The sequence below is a fragment of the Botryllus schlosseri genome, chromosome 2, assembly GCF_051294905.1.
Source record: "Botryllus schlosseri isolate E-star chromosome 2, Bs_hap1, whole genome shotgun sequence".
Lineage (NCBI taxonomy): Eukaryota > Metazoa > Chordata > Ascidiacea > Stolidobranchia > Styelidae > Botryllus > Botryllus schlosseri.
This window is the reverse complement of record NC_137237.1, coordinates 30918126-30934257: the sequence shown is the minus strand read 5'-3', so window position 1 is coordinate 30934257 and position 16132 is coordinate 30918126. Positions and strand designations below refer to the sequence as shown.

The window sequence follows — 16132 nt, the reverse complement described above, 5'->3', positions numbered from 1 at the left end:
AAGTGTACATGATGCTGGCATCGCACAGCTTGTTACGAATCACGGAATGCATCACCCCTCTAATGTACTACCTTGGCTCACACGAGTTGCAAAAGCTCGTGCAATCTGCGTGCATCCCGATGAGGAGGTGGATCGGAGCTGATTCGACTACAGTGATAACACAACCAAAGTCGAAGCTTCCGAAGTCACCGCAAACAAATTGGCGATCAAGAATCCGCCGCGTCAAGCAACTGCAATAAAACGATTTGAGAATATTGATGATTTACAAGCATGATACACCATGTATTTACTTTAAGTACAATTGCACTACACATTAGTATAATGTAGGTTGAATCAATTAAATTTAATGGGTCCGTTCCTCTCGATGTTTACATAGTTCTTGTGATACTTCATGTTTGTGTGAGTGTTTGGATGTTTATGGTATGAGCTTCTGAAGCGCACTTGTTCTCCGTCGGTGTGTGGCGGAATTAGTTTGCCAGGGGTGCCGCGATCTATTAATTCTCGACTGTAGGAAAAAAATTTAACTAAAGTCAAACCACCACACCCAAAGACATCAACTAAATTCAGCTGTTGTTTGGCAACATCTTCAATACAATCTCCACCGACGTGGATATCATCCGCGTAAATGTTTTTGTTAATTCGTTCTGAAAAGTTGTGATCAACTTTTCTACAATTGTTGATGAATTAGAATGGCGATGGATAGTTTGGATCGCAAGAAACGGACTGCTGGATGAAACGCCAAACATGACCCTTCCCGTAACGAAAACGTCATGTGCCCTTTGTGGGTCTCAATTTCTTCAGAGATTGTGATTTTTTTAATGTCACCATTCAATGCTACTCGATGAGCGCGAAAACGTCGCAATATCTGACCGATATCTGGTATTATATTTCGACCTTTCGATAGGTAATCGTATAATGTGCGACCGTTCTCAGTTTTAGCACTTCCATCATAAACGACCCGACCCGCAATTTAGTTGAACAACTATCCTCGACTCCTTGTCCGTGCAAAACCATTTGATTGGTACTCCATGATTGCGCGATCGTAACTTTCCAATCTATCAGACTTTCTACGCAAGGCTTTTAGAATAGCCATAAAACGTGAATAAGCCTCTTTATAATTGTATTTAAATGCGATTGCATCCCTCTTGAATGGTAGAGAGACTGAATATTTTTCGCCATCGCAAGTTACTGACCTGTTGAATTGTTCAATTGCATCGGTGTCCGTAGCGGTGTAAACCACATCTATATCCACAAGCCCAATTGAATCTTGACTCCAAAACCATTCGAGTTTCCTGTCCAACTCCTTCCACGAACCTAAATCTGACTCGGAGACGTTCATAGAAATTTCAGTAAGCAATTTGAAGGAAGCATGTTGAGAATCTCTATCGAGAAGACTCGTCGCCATCGCAATTGTCGAAACCGTCGCCTTGGTAGTTGGTACGTTGAGGTGTTCGCTCGTGATGAGGTTGACCACAATTCGTCACAGCACATTTGGATTTACATTGGTAAATATGCTTAAGATGACCGTCTTCTCCCTTTGTAGCTAGGCATCTGAAACATACTTCAGCAGGTTTCGAAATTAAATCTGCCATGCGCTTTGGCGCCGATAACTGTAGAATTTGTTTACAGTTTTCAAGACAGTGAGCGTTACCTAAGTATGGACAAGGCAGTAAGGGGAATGAATGATTTAGTCACTAATGACTGTGCAGAGAATTGATTGCCGCTCGGTTTAGTCTTCGCTTGCCTCTCCGATTTGTCGTCCGTTGGCCTATGACTAGCATTCTTGATAGACTCCACCGTTGCTATCTCTGTTGTTAGACAATCCAAAACAAATTGGAAGTGGCTGGCTACTTCATTAGTTTCCAACAAAGGACTAATTTTGCGCATCCAGCGCTCATGTAATCTGGCCGGCAACTGAGATTGGGGCCCCTGAGTGAAAATTTGATCACGGGTAATATCGTGCTGTGAGAGAACTGTTCTCTTAGCAGTTGCTCGATCAAGCAAACCCGGTCCTTTACCGATTTCGCATTCAACTTTCCGTCCCTCCAAGAGATCCTTAAGGTGGCCGCGGACAATGACTTGACTTCAGCCATATCTCTCCAATGTTGCATCAATTGCAGCTTCATAGTTGCTGGCGGTCATGGGAAACCGTTGAGTATTCCGGAGGCGGGCCCTTTCATAGAAGTTTTGAGATAGGTCATCTTGTAGAGCTTCCTCATCTTAAGGTTGTTGTGAACGAGAGGTTCGAAGGACTCCCAGAACGTGGGAAACCCCGATCAAATTTAACTCGAAATGCAATGACGATGACTGGCATCATCTCCAAATCTCCACTGCCAAAGTCAAATTAAATCAGCGTTATTAGATTTGGCCTTCTATTAATAATGGAACATATCAATAACAACATGAATATAATCATTATTGAGCCATAGTAATAGCATTGTTTCTTAGCTTTAGCGATCGTAGCCCTCGTGCTTCCAATAACATTTCTCGTAGCCCCTGTTCATTTTCAACACAATTTTTGATGGTACCTGTATTAAAACCAAAAAGCCCAGCATTCACATAAAATTGCACATAGCACGAAGAACATTTTCTAGTTGAATAAATTGGCCAAAAGAATATTCCACAGCATATAGGCCAAAGTCCACAATGCATTGGAGTATTGGAATGCATTGGAGTAATGGAATATTGGAGTATCCACAATACATTGGAGTATTTGGTTGTATTAAGGTGCATAGTATAACAACTAGTATAACAACTGGCTGCTCTGCAACTTGATATGGATCCAGAGATATCAAAGAAGCTGAAAGAAATAACCAAACAACTTGCAACTAAAATCGACAACAGCGAAAACCGTTTACTCAAGAAACTTGTACAGGAACTAAAACCTCTGGTGGAGAGAAGCGTGGAAAACCATCTTGATTCTGCTATCTCCAAAAATCAAGACGAAGACACCAATGCCATCAGTTTGCTCCATGATAAGATGGATCATATAATTCATCAAAATAAAGAAACAGAAAATAGTCTATACGAAATAAAAGGATTTCAGGACACTTTGAAATCCAAACTGGAAGCCCAGGACACTAGGCTGAAAGAATTGGAATTAAAAGTTGAAGCAATCACTCTGGACAATCAGAAACTGAGAGGACTACTCCACAGCAATCGCCAAATGATCGACCAACTCGAACAGAATCAGCGGAACGATTCCTTGGTGATCAGTGGATTACCTGAAAAAGAAAACGAAAATTTGGAAAAAGAAATAATTGATATCGGAGGAAGGATTGGACTGGATATCCAACCCAGTGACTTAGAGTGCTCTTACCGACTCAAACAATCGTCGAAAACTGCAGACAAACAAGCTCCATTGGCTCTCATAAAGTTCAGAAACTCCAAAACCAGATCACAACTCCTGCAAAAAAGAAAAGAACTTCGCAGCATCCACGATAACTTGCCTGGCTTTGAGAATCTCTACATCAATGAAAACTTGACCAAGTTCAGAAGAGTGCTCCACTCAAAGACTCGCAAGCTGGGTAAATCTCTAGGATACAAGCACTGTTGGGTGGTCAATGGTAAAATTTTTCTCAGACTTCTCGACAACACAAAATCTATTTTCATTGATTCTTACGAAACCCTAGAAAAGCTGCGCAACGACGCTTAAATCATTATTTTCTTGTCGAGCATTTATCTTTATGTCTTCTCCAAACGAAATCAATGCTGACGGTTCCCCCAATTTCCAGGATATGCAATACCCAAATATTAGTGACTGTATTGTGACAACGCGTGACCATTTATTGCCTATTTTAAGTCAAATCCAAGAATATGAACAGTTTACAATGATTCACCTTAACATAAGGTCCTTGCCTTGTCATTTGGATGAGCTGAGTGATTTGATTGCTAGCTTAAATAGTATACCTTGCTTGATTGCCATGTCGGAAACTAAGCTAAAAGGTGAACCGAATACCTCAATTGATATCAACGGCTACTACTACCTAAATTCTCCTACACAGGGAATGGCTGGTGGTGTAGGACTTTACCTAAAGTCCTATATCAACTCCGAACAGGTTCATGAATATGACTTGAAATGCAGTGGTGTTGAACAATTATGGGTGGAAATTTCTAATCCTAGAATTAGAAATAAGCATACTGTTGTTGGTGTCATCTATCGTCACCCTAACTTCAATATTTCAGAATTCACAAGTGATCTCAGTAGTACTCTCAACAAACTGCAGCAAAGAAACATCCAATTTTTCATAATGGGAGACATCAATATTGATCACCTATCAGATTTAGCGCCGCACCAGGACTATCTCCTTATGCTACGATCTAAAGGAGTTGCATCCGTTATTTCAAAACCCACTAGAGTCACAGCTACCTCTTCCACCATTATTGATCACATATACACCAATCTTTCCATTATCAATATTAGACCTATGGTGTTGGACTATGTTATGACTGATCACTACCCTGTTCTAGCTCAGGTTAAGTTGTCAAAAAAACGTCAAAAAGATAATATGCAACCGATATACCGGCGCAGTATGCATTCTGAAGCATGTGAACTTCTGACAGATGATGTAGAGGAATTCTTCTCATCCAATGAACTTCCCACTCTTTGCCATGGCAACTTCAATCAGTCATTCGAACATTTCTTGTCAGTAGTGAAGATACTAATTGATCGACACATGCCTCTACAAAAACTGAGTAGAAAAAAAAGAAAATTGCTGTTGAAACCTTGGATAACTGCCAGTATTCTTAGGGCCGTTAAAAAACGAAATAGTCTTCATAGAAAATGGATATCACTAGGCTCAGACGAATCCAAAATTGAATACCAAGAGTATGCCAAAGCACTTTCCAGGATCAAAGCTAAAGCAAAACGGATGTATTATTATCAGCTGTTTCACAGAAATAAAACCAATCCTAAGCAAATCTGGAAAACGATCAATAGCATAATAAATCGTCCTTCGGCTAAAGGTACACTGCCAACGACCATTACAGATGAGCAGGGAGTACCGACTTCTAATTCTCACGACATAGCCTCCTTATTCAATAAACATTTCTGTTCTATCGGTAATACCCTAGCATCCAAAGTACCGCCAAGCAATGATTCCCCTACAGCAGCTATCCGTAGTGTTCCCAACTCGATACTTCTCTCTCCGACCACAGAAGAGGAAATGATTATCTTAGCGTACTCACTCAAGAATGACAAAGCAGAAGGATGTGATCGAATTCCTATTAAACTACTAAAATTGATTTTTCCTTTGGTCTCTAGACACCTGGTCCATTTTTTCAACAGTTCTATTTCATTAGGGATATTTCCAGATGCATTGAAGGTTGCCAAGGTTGTCACTATTTTTAAGTCAGGTGATAAAAACAATGTCAACAACTACCGCCCCATATCTATCCTACCATCCTTGTCAACAATTTTTGAAAAGCTACTGCATCGACGACTTACCAGCTTCCTCGATGCTCACTCTGTCATACTAGACAACCAGTTTGGCTTCCGACAAAATCTTGACACTAATCAAGCAATTCTTGCCCTTACTTCCAAAATTTATCAGAGACACAACTCTGGTATGATTTCATGTGTTGTTTTTCTTGATATAAAAAAAGCTTTCGACACTGTCAATCATTCAATACTTATAAGTAAACTCTCGTGTTATGGAATCAGAGGTGTAGCCTTGGATTTGATTACAAGCTATCTTACCAATCGATGTCAATATGTTTGCAGTAAGGATCACCTACCTTCTGAAAAGGGTGACATATTGTGTGGTGTGCCACAGGGCTCCGTTTTAGGACCCCTATTATTCAGTCTTTATATCAATGATGTTGCTGCATGTATCTCGGAGACCTCGGTCTTATTTGCTGATGATACTTGTGTACTTATATCTGCTACAGACTTGACCTCTCTACAAACCAAAGCTAATTCCGAGATTTGTAAGATGACTGCTTGGATGAAAACCAACCGACTAACCATTAATCCAATTAAGACTCAGGTACTGGTCTTCAATTGTAAAGCTACCTCAACTTTTTCACTAAGGGTATCTAATGTCATTATTGCACCCTCAACCCATACAAGATATCTGGGAATTATCATTGACTCCAATCTTAAATGGAAGACCCACATTTTCAATCTATGTAAAAAGCTATCTGCTACGGCCGGAATTCTAGCGAGACTGAGACATTCTCTCCCTAGACAGACCTTGAGAACCATATATTTCTCATTATTTCACCCTCATCTGCTTTATGGATTATGTGTATGGGGGAAGGCCAATCAGACGGATTTAAACAGAATCTGTGTCATCCAAAATCGAGCCATAAGAAATATATGTGGCATAGATTCTAGATCATCTGCTACTCCTGGTTATTTAGCTCTCAGGATACTTAAGCTACCCGATTTGTATAATTATGAAATAGCCAACCTGATGCATAAATTCACAAACGGTAATATCTCCCCTTACTTTAATAGCTTGTTTGAGCAATCTTCCACTGTGCATGGGTATTCTACTAGATCATCGGAATCTGGTCATTTTTATGTTCACCGTATGAACTCCAGACTGACCCAACAGTCCATTGAATATATGGGCCCAAATATTTGGAATGACGTGCCCGACAGTATCAAAGAGCTACCTCAGCATGAATTTAAAACCCAATACCAGGATTACCTTTTTTCAAATTATAATCAGAAATGAGAGTATCTGCTATCTAGTACCCGTTGATTTATAAATTATAGGCCTACATCTATTTATTGACTTCATATTGCTTTACCTAGTATGCTGCCATGGCTACTGTCTTTGTTATATATTTGTGTGTATTATTGTCTTCTATTTGTGATTATTATTTTCTTTCATGTTGCAGACTGTCCACTGTTATATTTATTGGGATGAGTGCACTTGATTATTTCACTGCCATGGAGGTGACGAGTAACAAGGCCTTTATAGGCCATATCGTCACCTCCAGTCAACTTTTTTGTTTGACGAAGCAATAAAATGTCTGTCTGTCTGTCTGTCTGCATCTCCTACCCCTTGATGTGGTGCTTCGTACCACGAAGGGGTCTACGGACCCTGGTTAAGAACCCCGGGAATAGAAATGTCCAATCGCCGATGAATTCATTGGTGTTACAGCTGTGGGGCGTACTACTATCTTACTCGCCACCGATAATAACATAGTAAAGAGAACAAACAACAGCCAGCATGTAACCAACTATACATCGTGCACACGGGGGCACATAATGCCGATGGTTGCCATACCGACCTGATTAGATAGCTATATACCCTATACGCAACACAAGCTACGACCTTTTGATATATTACTATTCGCCATGACAGTTTAATAGATTGTTGCGTCCGTGCGATTACCAATAAGTCACCGTCTCGAGTCGCAAGTCCTTCTCTGATTTTAACATTTGACCAGACTCAACTCGAGTTATTTTTTTAAATTTATTCAGCCAGTCAATCCGAAATCGAGTAATTTTACGAAAGGTCGCACCAAACCAAATCACAATTTCCAGTCACGAATCATCAACGGGTCATGTTTTATCACCATGAACTAGAAATGTGACGTAAATGCTGATCTTCTACCGCATGGTAGCTTTTAAAAGTGACGTGATAGTGTAGTTTGTTGAGATTTCAGTTATTTATATAGTAGTTCTAGGGTGAACTTTGATTTCTTATATCTAAAAAAGATAAGTGGCATTTGAATATATTGTCGAATAGGATACTTGAAATTCCAAAATGCCGTCGCGGACTGCACAAAATGTTCTCGCGGGTCGCGTGTTTGAGACCTCTGCTCTAAAGAGTGCCCGATACTGCAGGTCTGTAGTTCGACTGTTTACATGAATTTATTTACACCAATTCTCGTGAAACTGTGCAAATTAATCTGCAAATTCAGCTCTGGAATTTGTCTTTTAGTATGCAGCAACCTGAATCTCAAATATAATTTCTGGAATTACCAAATTTTGATTTTGATGAGATATGCGCTGTTTTCACAATTTTGAAAGTAATCTCATTACCTTAGCATTATAAGTTGCAAAAGCTTTCACATGACGCCGTTCACAGAAATTTCAAAATAGAGATAGAAACAGAGAAGGTAAACTCATAATAGCCGTAATTATATCATCCTAGTTCCACCCCGAACAGATATTAAATGCGATTTCTTCTGAATTCTCTGCTCCCCGCTCACGATAACCCCTAACGAATGTCAGCCGAAAATAGTCGGGTTTAGGCCTATACTACAATACGAATATTCAATTTCGACTTTCGTGTTTGCTAACCTATTACATTTTCAAATGTTGCAAAGTGTATGCTACTGTCCAAATTTAATGAATTTTGTTCAAAAATTATTCTTGGCTTTGACATAATCAATATCACTGGTCTGAAACGATACTTGCTGTTGCCTACTTTTGAACAGCCCGGTGTACAACACTTGCAGTATTGTGACCATGAAGTCTATTTCGAATTGGGGCTGACCCTAATCGAGTGCCTGATCGAGCTGTTAGTAGTCTTGTAGCATTATTTTTAACGTAGCTACGCTTGTAAGTAGGCTATACCCATCCAATTACTCGTCCGATTGCCGTGATTGCCGATTGACTGCCTTCACTATCGTCGTGTCTTAGTTGTAGTTAGTTGCGAACCGTTGACAGTCGACTTCATACATCGCACGACAAGCACTGCCGTCCTTTTAGTTGTTTTAACAAAAGAGCCATGTGAAAGCTTTAACCTATCAATACGGAGTCCGCGGACCTAGGAGACAGTGTTGGGATGACTCGAGTCACCTTTTTCGTTTGACTTGACTTGACTCGAGTCACTTAGCCAAAATGACTTGACTTGACTTGACTCGGCGCTTCAGAAATGCAGATTGCCTCGTGACTCGAAGCAAAATTTACGAGTCAATTTCAAGTCATCAAGTAATCGATGTCGACTAAATCGCCGTATCTTGTATAAGTTCGGATTGTTAACCGATCACTCAATGATTGTGCGTTTTACCGAGCCTCCATTGTTACGTCAGTAATGAATTGATCGTCAACGCAGTGATCGGAGCTTATAGCTTACGTTGTCGTAAATTTGCTCGCCTCAACCAACCTTCTTGTTTGCTTTAGCGGGGGAAATAGGGTAGTGGTTACGATAAGCGCCCATCAATCCGACGGATCGGGCTCGATTCCCGTCGGAGGTTTATCTGGGCTCCTCTTCCCCCGCCGTTACCGTTCTTACGGCGACATGAAAGCCAAGTAAAAGACCCGACGAAAGAAAGCACTCACAAGGAATAGAAAGAACTAGTAGAAAGAGCCGCGGCTTCAAAAAAGATCAACATCGAAAAGAGCTGTGACAAAGGGCACTCTGGGCCGAGGTGGATTATAGATAACTAACCTATAGGTGGATGTTAGAGTAAAGGATCGCTACTGATGCGTGTCGTTCGACATCCTCCTAACTGTTCATGACGCATTGTGTCTTATCGCATTGTGCATTTTGTGTGACTTGTTCAGATGAAAAATATAACCCAACGATGTTATGTTAAATCGAACGAATATCGCCCACACGTTTATAATGGTAGGTATATCATGGATATATATGTGGATAGAGTATTGTAGTAAGGGAAACTTATGAAAATCTGTGAACTATATTGTTACCAATAAATTTCTTCACCAATATGGTTGTTAAGGTGTGAAATAACATGTGTTAAAATGTTGAAGTTCAACTCGTGTGGGAAACCCCCCAAAAAGTTGTTAAATTTGACGAATTAAAAAATAAAATCAATAAAATATAAAAAAAATCTTTATCGCCTGTAAGTAGGTTAGGACGGGTTTAATAATGGTTTTCCATGATTCTAAATTGATTGTTAACACTTATATTTCACTACAAGCTCTGCTTAGTGAAAAACCCCACACCCACTTTTATATTTATGCGCAAAATAGCCTTTATTTCGCATAGCTATGTTCACTGAAGAGGTAGCCTATTTCTCATGCACAATATCAGACATTTCAACAGGCATTGCCTATGCCTTCCTCGGACTCAACATCATCGTGACTGCAATTTTTGCGTTATAAGGCCTCTACATAGTCCACATGCCGAAAGGCATGTCTCTTCCTTCTTCTTGCTGCTGTATATTCGATCGTTGCAATCTTTATGACAACTACATCCTGTAAACTGCAATAGCTTATCATGAGCCAACGGTTCTATTGAACGTCTATTGTCCAATGTCCATCCGTAATCGCTGGGGTTCGGAGACATGTTCTGTATAAGAATCCAATCCCGGGTCTGCAACTGCACGTACTCGCGGAGTGAACGTTCTGCACTGGGCAGCTACACCCTCTGTTAGAGGTAGTGTCTCTGGTTTGATCACTCCTGCAGCAGTCTTCCTTGAGAACATGTTGTATCTTTTGGCGAACTGCTGTAACCGTCAAAGCCTAGGTACCAGAGATGGAAGTCGGGCCGGGCTTTTCGGGTTCGGGCCCAAAGTTATAAAAATTATCGGGATTGAATCGGGCCGAATAGTCACTACGAAATGCATTGACTTCATATACAAATTTGATTTGCAATTTTGTTCGAAAGTGGCACAATTACATATAAGATACACCAATACCGTATCACGTAAGTATGGCATGCTTGGGGACATGAATGCCACATTGGCCGAGCGCTCGCAGCGAGTTCGCTTCCCAGTTGGCAACGAGAACAGCAACTCGGAGCATTTTACTAATCTACTCGACCGCTGCGACCTCATTCCTCTCAATGCCAACTTCTCTATGAAGCCGAAGCGTAGGACGACATTTGACGGTATGCGCCAACGCAACACACGGCTGGATTATATCTGCTGCAATGCTCCCGCACGGCGCCATTTCACGAACTGCCGAACGGTGCGCATCCTCGCCACCTCATCCGCGTCAGCGGTGTCTTACAAAAGCCTAGAGGTGGGCCGTGCTACAAGTCGGCAGTTACGGAAAAATAAGAAGAATATCGGCCTGGTGTAAATGACCATAGTAGTCAACAAACACCATGAATACCCCAAAAACAACAACAACGGTGCGCATGCTAACGATCAGCAGTGACCATCGCTTGGTGTTGGCCACGCTTCGTGAACACCTCCCGTTCGTCCCGAAGCGCACACCGAAGGAGCCGCTACCAAATTGGTTCGATCTCAAGGACGCAAATAAGATGAATGTCTTTACCATGCACACACTCCACCCCCTCGAGATCCAAAATGCTATACCGACCGCCTTTGCGCCACTTGTAGCAGCAGTCAAGGATGCAGCCCGTGAAACGCTCGGTGAGGTCCTTAGCAAGCCACGGCCAAAATTAGCCTGGGAATCCGACCCAGCAGTGCTCAGTAGGGCTCTTCAAAAATGACTTTTTTTCTCAAATCGTACTGGTTACTTGATAAAGTTGTTAGGTTACCTAATTTAAGCCTACACACGGAATTTGGTTCAATTCCAGCCAGTAACCGCTTTGCTACAGGAGAAGAATAAAAATTCGAAAATTTTCTGTTCACCCCATGAAAGTGTTAGGCTGTCTATAGAAACGATCCTCACCAAATTTGGTTTAATTCCAACCAGTGGAAGCAGAGTTATTGCCGTCGAAAAATTTAGATTTGAATAAAATAGTATTTACGGTGAGCACAACTGTAATAAATAAACAAAGAATCGGTCACCGTAAATACTATTTTATTCAAATCCAAATTTTTCGACGGCAATAACTCCGCTTCCACTAGTGAATGGCAACAATGATGGCAGTAATCGTAATTGGGCCTAGATTTCGATTTGAAATGTCATTATTCTGCCGTACCATCCATGCACTGATACTATTGATTTTGAGGGATACCGGACCTTCACAAATAAGAAAATGTCCCTGAATGAAGTGTAACTGGTAAATACGTGAAGCTGCCATTGATTTTTGATTTAGGTTGTGGTCAGGTCTGTTCGAGCTACGCTCAAGTGGGGTAATAGAAGAGGTTACGCACCAAAATCGCTAAAATATCAATGTGCTACATGTTATCATTAGACATGGCTATGTTTAATAAATTATTTAAAGTATTTAACTGGAACTCCATATTTGAGAAGTGTCTCAACGGCCACAATTTCTCTCGTGCCTCCAAACAATGCATTGGGATTGCAAATATTCTGGTTGCTCTTTTTGATATTTTTCGTTGACGATAAGAGGGGGGTGAATTTTTTACTTTCATGGGCGTGTCGAAAAAAGTTTGAGAACCATTGATGATGGACTGCAGGTGTGAAGCATCTTGGTAACAATGCAGGACCGATTCCCATTGTGGTCTGCGAGTCAACGCGGTTCTGATAAAGACCTTGGGCATATCTACCATGTAGTGGTACTCCACCCAAAGTGCAGGTGCTCTTCCTCGTTTTACTAATCGGTTGAACGTTTCTTCAAACTTTCGCTCAAATACTCGCACTACTGGGTCACAGTGTCTGGCTTCCATTTCTCCATCAGCCACCTTTTCCATGAATGACTTCATTTCACCACGCTTATCCTCAGTCAAGGCAATTTCCATGGTATGTTGATAGATGGCTGCATCGGTGAGGAGGTGAGCACGGATTGCCTTGTCAAAACACCATCCATAATGTGGCTGGTGGCTGTGCTTCCAGCATAGATCAACTGGATCACATCTAGTAGCCCAGAATATTCCATGTTGTGACCAATTAATCCAAGATATGATTTCAATAGGTGAAAACCACCCAACCTTGGAATTTGTCTGTTTCATTATATATATATAGCCTTCAACAGAATCGGAAGACCGACGGTCACTATAGCGGCCATAGAATGCTGTGTGCACTCTTTAAGAGTGGTGGAGAAGGTTTTGAGGTCATCGGGGTCTTCTTCAACAACTGGAATGAACTCGATCTGTGTCCGCTGTTATGCATCATTAGCATTGATTCTCTTCATCCAGCCATTCCAGTCGGAATGTTGAAACTCAAGATCGTAGGCTTTAATGACCCAAACCGCAGATCATAGTGTGTTACCTGGATAGATGAGAGGCTGATCCAAGCTGATCCATGAGCCAAGGATCGGAAATTATGGTGAAACAACAGAATTCAGTCACAATCGACAATGAACTCACGCATAGCCGTGCTGGGTTCATAGTCGCTTTTTTACTTCGGTACAATTGTGTCTATCTTACAAAACGGATTGATACAGAAATACCGTTTTACCCCTTTCTGCATTGCTTAGTACTGTGTTTGAGGAATTACTGTACTGGTTTTAAGCCTATATATGTGTGTTTTACCCAGTATTACAGTATACAGAATTTGTTGAATCGTTCAGTATCGAATTACTGATTGGTGCACTTATGACGGTATAGCTATGCCATCAGTGCCATCACTTTTACATAGATTTCCTCAAAACAGTCTGTAGAAAAATGTAAATTTTAACAATCAATTGAGAATCATGAAAAACCATTATTAAACCCATCCTGAGTTACTTATAGCCGATAAAAAAAAAAATTAAATATTTTTAATTTATTTTATTTTTTCAGATTTAACAGCTTTTTTTCTGGGTTTCCAACAAGAGTTGAACTTCAACATTTTAACACATGTTATAAGAAGGTTGCCGGTGAACTCAGACCTCGGTGAACTCAGCCTTACAAACTCGGCCCTCGGTGAACTCGGACCTCGGGAAATTTTGTAATAAAGTGTTTTAACAAGTATTAATATGAATTAATATACTAATAATGTCATTATCAAGTGATTTGTCAATATTGTAAGGAGGTCAGGGCATGCGTAGATCACGCAGTCACGGCGTGATCATATCACGTGATCACGGACTGCGCAAGCGCCAAGCGCGGGAAAGAACGCGACGTTCACATATCGACCACGCGTGTCGGCTCAATGTTGAATTGACTTGGCGAGGGGCGGACGTGCGACGTTTGACATCCTCGTATCTGTTCATGACATCGCATTGGGTCTTATCGCATTGTACATTGTGTGTGACTTGTTCAGATGAAAAATATATCCCAACGATTGTTATTGCTCACATATCAACCACACGTTGTCTGCTCGTTATTGCAACTGTAGGTTGAGGTGGGGTGTTAGGTTTGGGTAGGGTAGGGGGGAAGGGAGACATTAGGGTTAGGGTAGTGGAACATTAGGGTTGGGGAAGGGGGACATTAGGGTAGGGGGTGGCATTAGGGTTGGGGGAGGGAAATATTAGGGGGAGGGCGATATTGAGGGTGGGGGATATTAGGGTTGGTGGTGGGTTAGGGTTCAAGTTGGGGTTAAGGTATCCCAAGATTAGGGTTAGGGAAGGAGGGACATTAGGGTTGGGGTTTGGGGGCATTAGGGTTGGAGTAGGATATTAGGGTAAGGGAAATTAGTGTTGGGGAAGGGAGGATATTAGGTTTGAAGGAGGGGATAGTCGGGTTGGTGGTGGGTTAGGGTCCAAGTTAGGGTATCCCAAGATTAGGGTGCCCTGACATGAATATACCCCAGTCATATTATCTAGGGTTACCATATTTTGGAAGTCTGAAAAGAGGACCTCATCTTCATTTATAGTTTCGGAATCAGTGCGACAGTAGCTTTTGATCGAGACCAAATTCAGTAAATTCTGTTTTAAAACAAAATTCACCGAGGGCCGAGTTCACCGAGGGCCGAGTTTGTAAGGCTGAGTTCACCGAGGTCTGAGTTCACTGGTAATCTATAAGAGACCTTGAAAGACATATTGGTGAAGAAATTGTTTGGTAACAATATAGTTCACAGATTTGTGAAATATTTCATAAAATGCCCTTACTATTGCTCCACATCGGTTTTTGAACTTTCTGATGTTTCATATGTTATCCCATATTTTGGCCGATAAATTATTATAGATCAGGGGTGGGCAGAGCTGCTTCACGCGCGAGCCGCATATCAAAAATCGCTGCCTTAAAAGAGTCACAACACAAAAATTGATATATACCAATTTATTCCGTCACAAGGAAATGTGGCGTATCGAATGAAGTTTATTATTACTACGATGCGTCTCCACCTTGGCTGCAAGGTGTTTGAAATCGGGCTGATATGACGTCAAACAGTGCGGAGCTCGGTAATCATAATAGGCCTACTTCGTAAATATGTCTTTGTTGGGTAACTCGTGGCAATTAAGGTTTTGGTGTTTGGTTTCGTAATGATGGTTAAATACTAGCTTTGTGATTATTGGGCGAACCTTGACGCAAAAGGCACACTGGCGTACGCTCATTATCACCGAATGCACATTGCACACTCATTGAAGAGCCGCAATCAAAGGCTCAAAGAGCAGCATGCGGCTCGCGAGTCGCGTTTTCCCATCCCTGTTATAGACTGCGGCTATACCGCTATACTTGCGTAGTTTGATAGTTCTACGTATGCATGAGCGATAGAGCGCCTTATTGCGTGTATACTATTACCTTACTATTACTAATACTATTACCTTCATAACATCGGCTGACAACTATATAAAGTTCGATCTCTGCGTGACTGCCGGAGCGTGCTGCAACTCTGGAAATTTCAATACATTACAGCTCCATTACGGTGGCGTTCTGAAGAAAACGGCTGCGGCCAAAATTTTTCTTTCGTTTTGCCCTTCAATTTGAGACCACATCATTTTTTGAGTGCAGTACCCCTTTAAGTGATATGTGCAATTTTTATCAATTTAAATCTCGATGCTTCATTTCACATACCTTGATCTTAAGTGATATGTGCAAAGTGCAAGATAGGGACAGCTACTCCTTGAAGTCTGACAACTTTGCCCGTTCAGAACTAAACTGGAGGAGGGAGTAATGATGACGATAAGCGCCTACTAATCGTGCGGCCCGGTTCGATTCCCGTCGGAGGTTCATCTGGGCTTCTCTTTCCCCCGCTGTCGCCGTTCTTACGGCGACAAAAATCCCAGAAAAAGACCCGACGAGAGAAAACACTCAAAAGCAGAGGTCTCAAACTATAGATAACTAACCTACCGTAGGTTAGTTATCTATACTCAAACACGCGGCCCGCCAGAGCATTCTGTGCGGCCCGCGACGACATTTTAGATTTTTATTAATTTGACAATATATAAGCGTCACATATAGCCTATCTTTTCAGGTAATAAAGTGAATATTCCCCGAAAGCCTGAAACTATTGATCAAACTTCAGTATCACATCAATTGCAAACGTTGCCGCAGTGGAAGATTCACTATTTCGCCACATTTC

At 41.4% G+C, this 16132-nt stretch overlaps 1 protein-coding gene across 1 annotated transcript in view; it reads left to right on the top strand.

Annotated features, from left to right (window-relative positions):
- Positions 1-2713: 2713 nt before the first annotated feature.
- The window catches only part of LOC145457556 (uncharacterized), a 32655-nt gene continuing 19236 nt past the window's right edge, over positions 2714-16132 (top strand). Inside the window, exon 1 of the mRNA XM_080335781.1 lies at positions 2714-2727. The gene's annotated coding sequence lies outside the window, so the exon portion shown is untranslated. The remainder of the gene's footprint in view (positions 2728-16132) is intronic.